Here is a 17,168-nt window from a genome sequence, read left to right as displayed (position 1 = left end):
AATCCAGATAATTGCTTCAATTCACCCATATTTTTAAAATTCAGGTCAGTATATCACAAAATTCTCACTGAATCATAAAGCACAGCAAAGAGGCACTCTTGAGGGAAAGAAGTTTCCATTCTTCTAGAAGCCTTGGACTCTGGAAGGGCAATGTTGTTTCCTGCTAGGTTAGCCAGATGATAGCTTCTGGAAGTTGCAGTCTTGACTCGGAAGAATCATGAACAAAGCCCCCTGACCACAGAAAACTAGGTCAGACATAGAAATTTCCTCTCAGGCAGGCCTAGGTCTGCATGTGTTTAGTTCTGTGCTGTTTGACATGCTCACCACTGTGGTGAAACAGAACCAAGCACTATAGGGTTTTTCTGTGAAGGTACTTCTCCCTGCTCATCTGGGTCCAAAAGCCAGCCTGGTGGTTATTCAGACATTAAAAATGTATCTGGGGAATGAATAGAGAGGCAATGATTCACTCCCATTAAAGCAAAACTGCAGATTCAAGAAAAAAATTACATACACACACACACACACACATATATATACACACACACATATATATGTGTGTGTGTGTGTGTGTGTGTGTGTATGGAAAGTAAATAAGAAAATAGAAAAATGAAAAATTAGCAGTATCTAGAATATTCTTGAGAAAATTACAGGGATGAAGCACAATCACCTGGGACTGAGATGAATATGTAGGTGGTATTCCACCAAGATTCACTGCTTTATGATGGATGTGAGAATGGGGTTACTGTCCTGTGGCCCCTGTTGCCTGCATCAGCCAGGAGTCTCTTCCTGCCCCAGAGCCAGCCCTGTCCAGGGTTGAGAGGTAATCCCCTACATGAGGTGCACTATAAAGGGGCCCCATTCCCTTTCCCCTGACACGTATACCTGGAGAGATTTGTCCCTATGGCTCAAGGCATTTCTCCTGCTGATGCTTACATCCTTCCATGAGCCTTCTGCCTTCCTCGGGTCCTGCCTAGAGTTTCCAGCTCAAAAAGAGAGACTAAGGCATAGGGATGTTTTGTTTACAGGAAGAGATATGACAACTGATAAGAGTATATCTATGATTTGGTCACCTGTTAGGTCCTGACCACATTCTATAAGGCATTAATACAAACATTCTACAGGTAAGGAAGCTGAGGCTTGGAGGGGCTTAGAAATTCCCCAAAGTCATATATTTGTAAGTGACAAGTCTGGAATTCAAATACAGGGCTGTCTGACCTCAGAGTTCTGTTTAACTGTAGACTACAGAGCAGGTCAAGAGAACATATTCTCAGCAAGTGACTTAAAACAACAACAACAACAACCCCAGTCCAGATCTATATTCCTATGTATTTAGGGTAATTATTTTCAACTGTGGTGCAGTAAGGGAATTGGGGTGTCTAGGTCAGCTATGAGGTCCACAAAGTAATTGGACAGTACTAACACAGTAATTATAGTAATAGTTAATGTTTAGTGCTCACTGACAAACCAAATACTGTGCTAAGTACTTTGATGAATGATCCTATTTAAGCCCCATAACCTCCTTATAAGGGGGGTATTAAGACCATGTTTTATAGACTCTAGAACATAATTCTCCCCCACATTTTCATAATTTTGATGATGCATCTTACAATTCAAACTGATAATTTTTCTTTTTAGTTAAAAAGCATCAGAAAAAAGTGGGGGCGGTGCAAGAAAACAAAGAACAAATGTAATGAATAGTTATAAAAATGGTAGATATGAATTCAATTATATCAATAATCTGAATATACAAATTAAAGGACTAAGATTGTTGGAGTAGATTTGAAAACAAGTAAGACCCAATTATATGTTTTCTATGAGAAACCCACTTTAAATATAAAGATTCAGATAGATTAAAAAAGGATGGAGAGAGAAAACCTAGTACTAACACCAGTCAAAAGAAAGCTGGATTACCTATTTCAATTTCAGACAAAGCAGACTTCACAATGTGGAAAATTATCAGGAATAAAGAGGCATATTACCTAATGATAAAGGGGCCAATTCTTCCAAATGACCTAAAATCCACATAGCCACATAGGTATGCATCTAAAAACAGAGAGTGAAATAGAGGGAAAAACTGAGAGAACATAAAACCACAATGGGCTATACGTCACATCCACTCGGATCTGTAATAAAAAATGCAGACAATGACACGTGTTGATGAGGATGTGGAGAAATTACAATCTCCACATGCCACAGATGGGAATGTAAGAAGGTGCAGCCACTTTGGAAGACCATCTGGCAGGTCTTCAAAAAGTGCAACATAGTTGCCATCTGGCAGAGCACTGACACTTGTAGGTATACAGCCAAGAGAAATGAAAACCTATGTCCACTCAAATACTCGTACTGCAACATTTCTAGCAGCGGTTGGATAACCCAAAGGTCCAGTAACCGAGGAATGAGTATACAAAATGTGCTACCTAAACCACACAAAGGAGGGAAGTACTGATGTATGTTACAACACGGATGGACCTTGAACACACGCTGGAAGAAGCCAGTCACAAAAAACCACATACTGTATGGTTCCATTTCTATGAAATGTCCAGAAGAGGCAAATCTAAAGAGAAAGAAGGCGTTAAGAGTGGTTGCCTAGGGCCGTGGGGGAGGGGTGGGAGGCTGAGGGAGTGATAGTTAAAAGGAATGAAGCTTCCTTTTGGCGCGATGGAAATGTTCTTACACCGACTGTGGCGATGGCTGTACAATACTGTGTGAAGACACAAAAACACATTTGATCTGTATACTTCTGGTGGGTGAATGGTATGGTATGTGAATTACATCTTAGTAAAACTGGGAAAAGAGATGTCCATAACTGAAAGGAGAAATGGACAAACGGATCTGTCAGTGACAGATCAGGCAGGCGGCTGATCAGTAAGGATGTGGGTGACCCGAACGGCACTGCCCAACTTAACCTCCGGATTCCTTTTACAGCAGTATGCCGGTAAATGTTTAACAATAGCTCTTGAGGGGAACAAACCCTGAGCTGTAGCATTTGCTGAGCTCCATGGCTGATTTCAAACCATCAGCAAATATCACCGATCCCAGAGTTGGGAAGAGATGCATATAGTCAGCTGTCCCTTCGGTACACTGTTGCTGGCTCGTACTGGTGCACAAACCAGACCGCTCAACTTCCAAGGATTTTCTGAGCTGATTGTTAAATATGGGTAGTTTGAAATTGGCCAGGGGGTAATATTTATATCACAGAAATCAGCTACAAATTAGGTATTTCTGTTTAGAGCCAGTTTATTAACACACACCATCAAAAAAACACCCAACTCACAATTCTGCTTGTGTCACCAAGAGACAGAACGACCTTGGGTAAGTCACATGACCTCTCTGTTTCAGTTTATTTATCTATAAAAGATGGACCTGGAGTAGCTGACCTCCAAGTTTTCTTCCACCTCTGAAATTCTATTAAATTGTAGGCCTCTCTTCCCCAGCCCCTACATACAATACAATCAAAGATCATGTACTGTCATTACCTCTCATGGTTCATCTATGGTCCCTCAGGATGAGGACCCTGGTCTCCCCTCGTTGCTCACCAGGCCTCCCTTTGTGCTCTGAGATACAGGCATGTAGAAATTCTTTAGCCCACAGCCCATTTGGTGTTGCCCCCACCCCAAGCCTTCACACATCCTGTCCCCACTCCTTGGCTCATTCTCCCAGGTCCTTTTATTCTGGCCATCAGGTCTCTATGGGAGAGGTCACTTCCCCCAGAAAGCCTTCTTTGATGTTCTCCAACTAGCTGAGATATCCCTGCTATGTGGTTCCCTAGTACCCTAACCTTTCCCTATCACCATTCTTATCAGTTTTTATTGTTATTGCTTGCATTACCGTCTGGCATCCCCACCCAAACTTAAGTGCTAAGAGGGCAGCGAATGTATGTCCTTTCCTTTCCATCATATATTGAAGTCCTACACCTGACAATGCCAAGGGGACCAGACAATCATTGACTGAACAAATGAGCGTCTGCTTAAGCATAGTGCTCTCTAAACAACAGAGACATTTTCTTGGTTGTGTCTCAAGAAAAGGTATAAACCCAAACAGAAATCCCCTTTGGGATTTAATCTGCTTTTACATTAGCAGATTTCTAACAAGGGAACATATCTCACCTGACAGATGCCCCTCTTCTGAGAGGGTTTTTGACCCCTTGGTGTGAGATTCTCAGTCCTGATGGGTCCACAACTATCTAAGCCAGCAGCCGTATTCTTCACCCAGTTCTTGCGTTTCAGCCCCTCAAGGGATAAACATTTAACTTGGCAACATCAGAGCCTTGAAAAACTATTCATTCTGATTAAGAGAGAGGACTGAGGAGACATTAGGGAGGGGAGCCCCCATATGGTGACTTGATATTCAGAGAGCAGCTTATGGGACCACCTCCAATGATGTCTCGTGTTCCAAGGGACCATGGGAATCATGGACCCACATCTCTGAACCTTTCCAAAGGGCACCAGGCACCCTTGCTACTTTGATTCAGTTGCCTCCAGAAACGCACTGAAATCATTGGAGAAGCCATTTTCAGACTTTCATTTTCAGATTCTGTTCAAGGCATTCCCAGACCAATAATCTTATGGTCACAGGGCTAGATCATCCAATCCTGCCTACACGCAGGGTACTAAAGTCCAGAAGGGAGAATTTGCCTAAGGTCACACGGCTGAGGCAGAGCCCTATTAGAGTTCTGGGCCCTGAGCCCCAGCCCATGCTTTTCACTGCAGCACTTCACCAACCAGGCACCGAAGAACAGAAAGACCCATGGCAGGGGCACAGCATACAGAAAAGGGCCCAGGGAAATGGTAGTCTAGCAAGAAGTCCGTTAGAAAATACACCCTGTGGGGGTGCCTGGGTGGCTCAGTCACTTGAGTATCTGACTCTTGATTTCAGTTCAGGTCATGATCCCAGGGTGGTGAGATCGAGTCCTGTGTCAGGCTCTGTGCTGAGTGTGGAGCCTGTTAAGATTCTCTTTCTCTTCCTCTGCTCCTTTTTCAGCTTGTGCGCTTTCTTAAAAAAAAAAAAATCCTGTGGCCAAATATGTTTAGAAAATTCTCCCACCTTCCTGGAGGGGGTTCCTCGATATGTTTGAATGGGTTGGCCAAGAAATCAAGGACCATGGGGCAAAACCTTAAGTTCAGCATAACTGGGGGAGCTCTCTGTATATGATCTTTCAACCAAGAAAGTTGCAATACGATGTAAGAAATGCTATTATATAAGGTAGCAGGTGCAGTGTGAACAGGAGAAGGAAGGGACTCACTGTGCTTGAAAAGGCCAGGAGATAAAGAAGTTGTGGTTTATATATACAACGGAATACTACTTGGCAATAAGAAAGAATGAAATACAGCCTTTTGTAGCAACGTGGATGGAACTGGAGAGTGTTATGCTAAGTGAAATAAATCATACAGAGAAAGACAGATACCATATGATCCTGAGAAACTTAACAGAAGACCATGGGGGAGGGGAAGGGGAAAAAAAGGTTACAGAGAGGGAAGGAGGCAAACAAAACATAAGAGACTCTTAAAAACTGAGAATAAACTGAGGGTTGATGGGGGGAGGGAGGGAGGGGAGGGTGGGTGAGGGGCATTGAGGAGGGCACCTGTTGGGATGAGCACTGGGTGTTGTATGGAAACCAATTTGACAATAAATTTCATATTAAAAAAAAAAAAAAGAAAGGGCCAGGAGAAATGAGCTGAGGCAGAATCTCAAAGGATATGGGTTAGAAAAAGTAAAAAGTGAAAAAGAATGTATGGTATTCCAGGAAAAGGCAAAGGGAGGAAGGAGTCCTGTGACTGGTAATGTTCAGGATCTAGGCAATACATGTCCAGTGTGTGGCTGTGTTGATAAGGACACCTGTTAGCCTCAAGAAGATATTCGAGCAGGAGCTGGGTGGGAGAAACACTTGAAAAGCTGGGGGTAGCAAGAGAATGTCCATAAGTTCCAGAGACGAAGCTAATTAAGAGAGTCAGCTTGGGGATGGCTTTGAGGAAGAGGTAGAAGAAGTCTAGACATTATCCTGATAACGGAATGTGACCGCAGACTTCTGAGCAAGAAAGTGCATCAACTCCTTATTTTATGATAATTAATCTGCAAGTAATGGTCAGCCTGTTACCCCATGACCAAAGAAAGAAGCAAAGACAATTAAGTGTGACCCCTGTGGCCTCAATGTGCTGAGGCACCCTGTCCCCCCACCCCGAGCCCGAATCATTCTGGACTCAGCCAGGGCCCACAGAGACCACAGGACCAACTCAGGTGTTCATGTACACTCTGCTTACCATGGGGCGGAGCCACGCATTGTTTGCTAAAACAATTCCCATTTTTAGTAGTTCAATCATTAGCCAAAGGCATTGAAGAAACAAAATCATATGACTAAACCTAGGAGGGTTCAGGCTCTTATTATCGACTACTTTCTAGAACACATTTTATAGTCCTATAATAACAGTAAATATACAGAAACTGACTGCCTTCTCATATGGCAGCTCCCACCTCCTCAGATTAGTCTTCATTTGGAAGCTCTGATGTGACAAGGTGGTTTTCATCCATTTGCCAGCTGGCAGGATACGTTCAGGGTGAAATTCTCAAGATAGACAAAGTGAATCTTATCCACTGTTCGCTCTGCCACTTGTGAAATAGAATAATATGACAAGGAGGACAGTAGCTAACATCTAGCGAGTGTCTCCTTTGTACCAGACACAGTCGTAGTTACTTTACAGATGAAGAAACTGAAGTTTAGAGAAGTTCCTTGCCCCAAATCATATACCTGATGAGCCGTGGAGATAGCGTTTGAGCCCAGAAGTCCTTTACCACCATACCAGGTTCTCAGCTCTACAGTAGGTAGCATGAGAGACACAAAAGTAGATGACAAGGTTCCTGATAATTTTTTTTTTAAAACACATACTATTAACACTGAAACAAATTTAATCAGGAGTTTCCCTCTGGTTCCAAACTTCCTGTTTGCTCTGAATGTCCGATGTCAATGAGAGTCAGAATCCTACTTCTGATCAGGTCAGCAATAATGTGGCTTCCTCAGAGGAGTGTAAACTTGGCCTTTCAGCCCAAGCAGCTCAGTCCCTTCCTCTCATTCTCCCTCCCCTTTCTCATGTCCCAGTGACTTCACCCCATGCTGTGACGGGCAGGTAACACCACACAAAAACAGTTTGGGATAAAGATGATCTCACATTTAAGAAAATCTGGACCCACAAAAAAGCAATTACTCCTGAAAAACTCCTGATGATATTTAGCATTCCTTTATCAGGAGGGTAAGAACTTTAATTATAAGAGATGGTACAGGGCAGAATGATTCTCATGACCAAAATGCACATTTCTGAAGTCAGTGCATTTGGGGAAGCATGTCACGTGGGAAGCGGGTGGTGCAGGTGTGGGAGGGGGTGACAATGGATGGATGCAAACGGAGCCCAACAGGAAGGCTGAGGCACAACAGTCAGACCTCCAAGCTTTCCAGCGCAAGCACATCTGTTCAGGCCACTGGTCACTGTCAGGCGCATTTGTTAGGAGTTGCCTGTCCTGTCCCAGGGCCTCTGAGTGCTCCCAGTATTAGAATATCACCAAGGAGAGGCCCCCTTTTCTGAAACAGTGCTTGGCCCTGAGGTCTGGCCCTGCCCTTGGTGGGCCCTTTTACTTGCACGGGGCACACGACATCACATGTCCACCATCCTGCTCCCCTCGAACAGGGGCATTACTACACCATCATTACTGCCACGTGCCTGTACCTCTGCAAGGCTTGCTGGGCCCCAAACAATTTCCAGAGGCCTTTCTGTGTGCATTTCCTGATTTAAATCTTTCAATTTATGCCGAGACTGCAGGCCTGGCCACCTTATTTTATTTATTATTAGCAGCTCCATTTTATAGATGAGGAAACTGGGGCTCAGGGAGACTAGGTCATTTGCCCAGGACGACACCAATTCGTAAGTGGCTGCACTGGGGCTTGAACCTGGGACTTCAGTATTAGTTTGTTAGGGCTGCCATAACGAAGTACCACAGACCGAATGACTTAAGGGAAATTTATCTTCCGAGGCTACAAATCCCACATTAAGGTGGCAGCAGGATTGGTTTCTTCTGAGGCCTCTCTCTTTGGCTTGTAAATGCGTCCTTTCCTGGGATCTTTACATGGTCCCTCTAGATGCATTTCTGTGTCCCAATCTCCTCTTCTTATAAGCACACCAGTCATATCAGATTAGGGTCCACCTATGTGACCTCATTTTACTTTTTACTTCTTCAAGGGTCCTCCCTCCAAATAAGCAGCCACGTTCTAAGGTTTGGGGGATTAGGGCTCCAACATATGAATTTGGAGGGGATGCAATTCAGCACGTAACATCCTCTGACTCCATAACCTATTCATCTAACAAATATTTCTGGAGCCTCCTAGGTGCCAAGGATTGTACTTAGTACTTCTGTAAATGCTTTCTCATGCGATTCTCAAAAGCAGGCCCGGGTAATTCCACAGGAGAATGAGGGCACTACATTTCAAGCAGCTTGAGGATCCTGCCCAGGGAAACACTACAAAGACGAGGCAGAGCCAGGATGCGGCCGCAGTTCTCCGAGTCCGAACTCAGCGCTGTCTCCAGCATACAACTCTGCTGCCCACGTGAAATCACAGCTGGCTTGTCAGGGAGACGGGACATTGGCGGCGGTGGGGCGGGTCTTCAGAAAGATCACAAATCCCGTGGATAATGGCAGTATCTACTGCCAGTATCTAATGGCAGGGGGCTGCTGTGAGGATTGAATGAGTTAATAAGTGGGAAGCGTGCAGAACAGTGTCTGGTTTGTAACAAAGGCTAAATAAGGGTCTTGCTATTCGTGGTTGTCATTGCTGCTGCTGTGGCTGTTGTTGTCGTTGTTGTTATTATTATTGACTTCTGGATAAAGAGAGTAGCTTGAATAGCCACAACGACTTTTGTCTCCTTCCCAAAATTACACACAAAGGCCTAAATACACAAAGATGGGGAGAAGAAGAGAAGAAACAACAGCAACACAACGTTGGAAGCTGGCAAGCAAAGGGATGAGTGGTGAATAACTTAGTAGACCCGAGAAAGAGCTGAACCCAGGACACGCCATGGGGAAAGTCAAGAACAGTTACACATACGCTGTAGAATCTCCCGTCCTCTGTCCCACCCAAAGCTCAGGAATTTGTAGTAACGTTTACTTCTGGAGAGGACAGTGGAGAGAGATAAAATAAAAACGGTTGGCTGAAAAGGAGCCATAAACCCAATTCTCTTCTTCACTCTGCATAGCCCCTTCCCTGCCCCCAGAGGTTTATTCTCTGGAGAAGAGAAACAGAGGGTCTCTGGACACAGGGTAGGATGGGGCAGAGGGCAGGCACCAGGATACAGAACTGGAAATGGAGGATTCAATGGACAATGTATCCTGGGAGCAGGGCCCTCCAGGTCTCCCTCCTCATGTGGCTCCTATGATGGAGCCTCTTGTGGCTGTTAAGCCCTCTCTCTTCAGGCAGGATGCTGGAAGAGTCTTCCCAGGGCAATCTGAACATTCTAAGAGGAAAGTTCTAAAAATATTGACAATTGGGGCCTCCCCAACTATGTAGTCAGCCATATTAGTCCACAAGCAAGCCCAAGCTGACTAATCCAATACCCAAATGACAGTTCCAGAAAGAGAAAACAGAAGGAATCACTAAAGAAGTATTTTCCAGAATTGAAGGACATGATTTTCTAAATTGTAAGTCTATCCAGAGCCCAGTGCAATGGATGAAAAATGGCCTACCCCACATCATTAAGTAATTGCCAGCCTCCAGAAAAAAAGAAATAGATCCTTACCAAGGGATCAAGAATAAAAATAGCTTGGGACTTCTTAAACAGTAACACTGGAAGTTAGAAGGCAATGGAGCAATACCTCCAAATTTTGAGTGAAAATGGATTTCAATCTAAAGTTCTATACCCAGCCAAAGTCTTTAGCAGGGTTGAGAGTAAGATAAAGACAGTTTTCTATATAAAAGAAAGGTCTCAAAAATTTATATCCCATCCTTTTCTTCAAAAACCTTCTGGGGCTGCTTCACCATATCAAGGGAATACATGGAGAAAGGGGAGATGGGGGACACAAGACCAGAGATTCACAGAGGAGAGAGGCCAAAGGAAGCCCGGCAGCAGGGGAGGGAGAATGCAGGATGACAGCTGGATGGCAGCCACGGGGGCGGTGTTCAGACTGGAGCAGTCTGGAGGGCTCCAGGAGAGTTACCCATGAGCATGCAGTTGATAGAATACCCACTGCACGGAAACATCCTTCAGGGAGATGTGGACAATTTGTAGAGTTTGTGTTGAACTAATAACCACGTAGAAAGCAAGGAGATAATGATGATCTCCAGGGAAAACAAAGAAAATGTATAGGAAAAGTAATGATAGATTACCACAGGGCTTAGTTCCACATAGTCCTTCACTGCCATAATAATGTACACGATGTATACTCATTAACCATGACTGCAGTAAACTCTAAGGAGAGGAAGGGAGGAAGGGGGGTTGGTACCAGAGTGTGGATGTGGGTGGGGCAGGGAGTGGGTAGAGGGTGGGGCAGAGAACCAAGCTCTCACTTCCACAGTGGAAAGTCACTATAGAACACCTAAAATAAAGTCTGACAAAAGTAACAATAAAGCATGTTATTTAGAAATACGAAGGTCCATACGAAAGGCAGCAGCTGGAAAGATTGCAAATGGTTATCTCTGTGGAAGAGGAAACTGGTAAAGAGGGAGAGTGGAAAATGGCTTTTTATTGGCTTAGGCACCTTGTAGAACAGTTTGAATCTTTATCTATATGGGTATCTCTGATTAAAATAACATCGAAGCTTTATAGTGCCTCAGTGTGTAAACTTTGGGGAGTTACTGCTCAGCTCTGGTTTCAAGTTCTGCATCTAGAAAATAGAATTGGATTAGACTGTCTCTGGGCCCTCCTTGATTTAGCATTTGAGATTCCTGCCACCCTCTCATTACACACTCAGTTCTGACATCCTTAGAAGTATTTTATCACAATATCATTTTCTAGAATGGTTGGGGAAAGGCTGACAGTAAGGGACAGCGCTTTGTGAGGGAAAAGATCCCCAAATGTCCTAGGAGATTTTCTGAGGGCAGGCCACAGAAGTCCGGGAAGGAAGAAGGAAGAAATGATCCTAATCCCTCCTCCTCCTCTGCTTTTTTTTAGCATTAGAGAAATTGAGAATGTAGTGAAAGAAGATAGGACTCTAAATATTAGGACTTCCATTTGTTAGCACAGGCTTTAACTGGAGACCTTCACCAAGTCAAGAAATGTCTAACTGCCAATGGCAGGAGATGGCTCTGGGGATCAAGGCAGGCCATCATTCCCCAAACTAGGCACACATGTTCCCCCTTGGACTAGCAGGAAACAAGGCTAGTGTTTACATCATGACTCTGTGTGCATTTTCTAGGGGGTTCTGGCTTGCGAGCATAGCTAGAGACCTCACTGTGTCCCCAGCTCTGTCGAGGGAAACCCCCCTCAGCCTCCCGTTGTTAGCTTTGTCCCCCAGTCCTTCTGAGGACAAGGCATTTAAGATTCATGTTTATTAGGTATTCTGAGGTTTTACCTAAATCTTTGTTCCATGCTTCTCACTCTTATTTGACTTCTTGTGAACATGATCATCAACAAGGAAAGTCATTTCTAAGCACCTCTTGAATATAGAGTGATTTAGAGTGAGCCAAAGCAGAGACACCCTTCTCTCTCCTCCTGGTGCCCCACTGCCCCCACTTCTGACACCGGGCATGCAATAGGCCCCTAGAGCAGGATAGCTCTTGGGGAGCAGTGGTGATGATGTCTTGTTACAGATGGAAAGTTCTGAAGAATTAACAGAGGAGGAGAGCATTAGAAGTCATTGTCCCCTGTGCTAGATCAAGACAAAATATTAGTGATCGCAGTGAGACATCATTCATCAATGAGGCTTCCCATGAATAAAATGCCTTGTCATTTCCCACTTGCCTTCAGACCCTTCACCTGGACCTGGTCAGTGTGACTTCCAGGAATCACGCTCTGCTCCTGCATGAGGGAGACAACGCAGGCATTGTCTGAGCTCCAGATCAATGGAGGCCAGTCACAAGGAGGTTAGGCAATTTGCTCAAGAAGAATTCTCAAAGGATTCTCTAGAAACTGTTGAACTGTTTTACCGTGGATGGCTGCAAGGCTGGTGAAGGGAAAACTGACTTCATCCCTCACTCTGCTGCTTAAATTTTTATTTTTCCTATGACTACTACTTTCATCATTTAAAAAAAGGAATCAAATTGTTTAAGAAGGAAAAAGGAATTCATTCTTCTAATGTGATTCCAGGAATCCCTTTTGGAGCCTGGATTGGTTAAAAGATCTCCAATGTTCTTTCAATACATTTTAATAAAAATCAAGATACAATAAGATAGCTAACCTTTATTGGGGACCTACTGTGTGGCAGGCAGTATTCAAAATTACTTAGGCCTATCAGATCACAAAATCTCTATGACCTCAAGAGATAGGTATGTACAACTATCATTCCCACTTTAGAGGTGAGGACACTTAGGCGTCAAGTGTTAAGACGCTTGGCCAGTGTGACAGCGGCCATGTTCTCCACCACCTTCTGCCACAACGGTCCTGGCTTCCGAACTCTGAAAACACAAAAGATACATTCCTGTCTGCCAAGCTTTTGGTTCACTTCCCAGGGGCCCCCAGCCGTCCTCTGTCTGGGGTGGATCACACCGTCTTTGTCTCTCATGTTGCACACACAGAGAGAGGTGTGCTGAGAGTCAGCTGCTCCCAATAGAGCAGCTCAGAGGAAAATGGACAGGCACCAAGCCTGATGTAGAGGAAGAGAAAGTTCTCTGAACCCACGCTTTTTTTTTTTAAGGCAGATATTTTAAAGTTTTTTTTTTTTTTAATGTTTGTTTATTTTTGAGAGAGACAGAGCACCAGCAGGGGAGGGGCAGAGAGAGAGGGAGACACAGAATCCGAAGCAGGCCCTAGGCTCTGAGCTATCAGCACAGAGCCCTACGCGGGACTCCTCCTTGTGAACAGCGAGATCATGACCTGAGCTGAAGTCGGACGCTTAACCAAATGAGCCACCCAGGCGTCCCTGAACCCACTCTTAAAGAAGGCCCACCCTTCAAAACCTCTACCTTTCACGGTGTATGTGTGTAAAGGAGGGAAAGAGATTCTTTTTAAGCCATAGTTGGGAAGAGCGGACCCACAGTGAGCCACACAGAGGAGTCCCAGGAACGCTGGGCAGGGGACACAGAGACAGTGCCCTGTGCAGCCTGGTGCTGGAGCCTGGCTCAAAGATGAGAAGAAAGGGGGCTATGGGCTCTCTGTTGTTAAGTGTGAGCCACCAACCAGAGAAATGACTTTTTTCCTTAGTTTTTGAACGCTGGCCAATTAGCTGCTAATTAGCATGTATATAAATTCCAGAAAGAAGGCCAGAAAATTCAATCTCAACTCCAGCCATCAGCTTCCTCCTCCAAAACCTGGCCTTGCCAATCTCCTAAGTAAGACCCTGGATCACACAAAATAGGGTCTCCGCCTGGGCTTTAGGACAGAGGCAAATGGCAGAGATACAGTGTCTCTAGCCAGCGGCATGCAGACAGACTGCCCCTTAGCACAAAGCAACATGGGAAATAGAGATCATACCATGCTCATTAATCCATAAAATGAGAGATATGAAGGAACTGGGGGGCCTTTTAGGGCCAAGGAGTTAGGAATGCTTCCAACACAGACTTTTAATCAGTACGCACCTATGAGGGAGCTGCCCACTGGAATGGAAGGCTCTGAAACATTACATACATGAGGAACAAATATTTAGTGAACACCTACTATAAGCAGGCTACTGTTCTAGGCCAACCAGGTAAGGACTCTTGTGTGGAGTTCTCAACCATGGAACAGGCATCTTAAGTAAAAATATAAGTCCTGCAAAGAGAATCTGCTAAATGCCTGGTATGGAGAGACGTTATGTTGCTCAGGGAAGGCACGATTGCCAGGACAGCCTGGGTGGTCAGGGAAGGCCTCACACAGCAGGGGAGCTTGGCCTAGTTCCAAAGGCACAATAGAGTTTTTCTCGATCTGTGGTCCCCAAGTCACCTGAGGAACACTTTACAAAAATAGAGATTCCTGAACCCCATTCCAGACCTACTGAATCAAAAACTCTAGGAATGTTACCCTGGAGTTGCTAGTCTTTTTTAAAAAAGGTATTATAATTATGGCAAATGTAAACATATACAACAGTAGATAGGATACTGAAGCCCCAGGTACCCATCACCCAGCCTCAGCAATCATAAACTCATGGCCGTTCTTTTCTCACTGATACCCTTATTGGTTTCCCCTCCTCCAGTATTATGGAATCTACACACCTTTTAAACCAGGGACTCAGAGGCAGTCAGAACACGGATGCGAACTAGCAACTGCTCATTGATGAAGACACAGATTAGAAGCAAGGGATTTCCAGGGACAGGTGTACAAAGGCTTTCCAGGTATACAAAGGCTCAGAGAAATGAAAAAGAATGGTACTGGGGGAGGGGGAGGGGGAGGGGGAAAATGGCAAATAATTTGGAACACTTAGAGGGTGGGATATGTGGTTAGAAGGAACAGTGATAAGGGTCACAAGATCACTGGGGCTACTGGGGTCCAGTTAGCACACGTGGTGTCTTTGTGAGAAACACAGTAAGGCATCTCCTCTGGGTAGAAAAAGCACCCCTCTCCTGGGCTGAAACCACCCACAGAAGCAGAGCTGACCTGGATGCCATCCTCCACTCACTGCCTGTGACCTTCACTGCTAAGCCATGTCCAGACTACAGACCTCTGCACAACAGGGCCAGGGCATGAGGGAGTCGGAAGGCCAGAAAAGGGGACTGTGCTTTATCTTTAAGGGCTGAAGGATGCTAAAAAGGGGAGCATGTGACAATTGTGTGCTTTCAAAGAATGCTGGGCAGCAAACGGAGGGAGGACAGAGAGGAACGAGGGGACACCAAGAATCGGTGAGGGAGTCAGGTCAGTAAACTACTGGAAACTCACCTGGGAAGAAGGAAGAAGGCCCCCAAGGTCAACTCTTGAGAGAGAGAGGTTTGGGATAGAGATCTTGTTTGGGGGTCTGGGGATAACTGGGGACTGGATATAGTGACATAGAGTCGCTGGCACACAGGAGTCATCTGAAAGCATGTAAATGTTGAAATCGCTCGGGCAGAGTATTTAGGGTGGGAGTAAGGAGGGATGAAGGCCCTGGGGAAAACCAGCATTTAGAGAATGGATGTTGGAAGGGAGAAGCAGCCGGGCTGGGTAATACAGAGACTGAGGAGAAAGGGTCAGGGAGGTGGGAAGGAGGGGGGGGGGGGGGGGGGGAAGGTACAGTGCATAAAAGCCGATAGAGCAAGTGTTCACAACTGTGATGAGACAGACTTGGAAAGGAGAAAAGTAGAAATGTAAGGGAAAGTCAAGTTTTGGAATACCTGGGATGACAAGCCTAAGAGTCTGGACTTGGACCCGAAAAGGCAGAGTAACAGGTGTCATGGCGTACAGCACGAGCTTGCTTATCAGTCACTTAGACTTCCCGGGTCTGTCACTGACCAAGTAGGGCCTTGGGCAAGCTATTTAAGGGGAGTCTCTGAATCCCTGCCAGTAAACTGGACAGTTTATACCCACTCCTAACAGGGATGGAATGGGGATGACATCTCAAAGGACAGAAATTCTTCCTCCTGCCACTGGCACCTAACAGTGCACTGCCTTGCAGGATGGGTGAGCCCTTTGCATACGTAACTCCTGTATCTGGAACTGGCTTGTGAGCTGCTCTGGGGGCAGAGATTAGGGTCTTAAACTAATTGAAGTCAATGGTCATTTGTTGAATATTTACTATGTGTAAGACAAGAAGAGTATGTAAAATAAGATGATTGGGGGGGGAAGAAAGGGGGGAAGAAGGGGAAGAAGGAGGAGAAGGAGGAGGAGGAGGAGGAGGAGGAGGAGGAGGAGAAGAAATGGTCCTTTAAGGTTGTTTGCAACTTGGGGATCCACAGCGATGCCTACTGCTAACACAAGGTGGACAGCGGTAGGCGCAGCGATGCAAGTCTCAAATCCCATTCATTCCCAAATTGCAAATGGAAGTGTCCAGCCTGGAAAGACCTGCTCTGGCTGGTGAGACCAGGCTTTGTGCAGGCAGGCAGTGTTGTGTGAGGCCTCTGGGCTGGACAGGGGAGGGAATAAGCATGGGAAATTGGGAATTGGCAGGTGAGTTTGAGAAAAGCTACGAACCTTGGCGAGGTCAAAACAAGGTGCTATGGGGAGTAAGGAGAGAAAGGTGTCCTGGGCTATAGAGCAGATACAGCCTAAGCTGAGCCCCACTGAGTCACACACTGGTATAATCCCGTAACCCCTCCCCCAAGTATGGTGGCAGCTGTGACTTAACTCTAACCAAAAGAAGGTGGAAAAGATACGCTATCACTATTGTGATTATGTGACATTATAGGAAAAAGGACTTTTGCAGAGATAATAAAGGTCCCTAATCATTTGAGTGGAACCAAAGGGAGATGATCCTGGACAGTCCTGATCTAATCATGTGATCCTTTGAAAAGAGAACCCAAGCCTTCCCTGAAGGTAGAGACTCAAAGCAAGAAAGGTTTTCTTTCTTGCTGGTCTTGAAGAAGCCAGCCATGTGCTTCGAAGAAATGAATTCTGCCTACAAGCACATGAGCTAAGAAGAGGACCCCACACTTCAGACAAGCAGGCAGCCTGGCCTGACACCCCGATCGCAGCAGAGAGACCCCAAGCAGAGAGCTGGGGCACACGATGTCTGAACTCCTGACCCATGGAAACTGGGAGATAATAAATGAGTGCTGTTTTAAGCCCCGAAGTCTGTGGTATTTTGTTACGGAGCAATAGGAAACAAATACATGGACACAAGATGCGGAGGGCCATGACTAGGGGCTAAAGAGCATGGGCTTTATTATGTAGGCCATGGGGAGGTCCTGACTATTTTTGAGCAGAGAGATGCATACTTTAGGAAACTAAGACTCATCAGTAGAAAGGAAGTCTGGGGGTCGGTTGGTCAGAACCCCTTCAAGAGCATTTACTCAGAGCACTATTCCCAGGAGAGAGTCAGAAAAGTTTTGGTGACTAAGTTCTAGGTTGAACCCAGCCAGCTATTATTCAACTCAATTAAAAAAAGGGGGGGGGGGAGCAAAAGCAATGGACAGTCATTGAGAAAACCTTAAGGAA

At 45.3% G+C, this 17,168-nt stretch overlaps 1 protein-coding gene across 1 annotated transcript in view; it reads right to left on the bottom strand.

The window, feature by feature from the left end:
* PRKCE (protein kinase C epsilon) overlaps positions 1 to 17,168 on the bottom strand; it is a 442,370-nt gene that overhangs the window by 38,325 nt on the left and 386,877 nt on the right. The gene's annotated exons all lie outside the window — the stretch shown is intronic.

This window comes from Panthera uncia (genome assembly GCF_023721935.1).
Source record: "Panthera uncia isolate 11264 chromosome A3 unlocalized genomic scaffold, Puncia_PCG_1.0 HiC_scaffold_11, whole genome shotgun sequence".
In the NCBI taxonomy this organism is placed as follows: Eukaryota; Metazoa; Chordata; class Mammalia; order Carnivora; family Felidae; genus Panthera; species Panthera uncia.
Note: the sequence above shows the minus strand (reverse complement) of the source record. Positions and strands in the feature narration are given on the sequence as shown.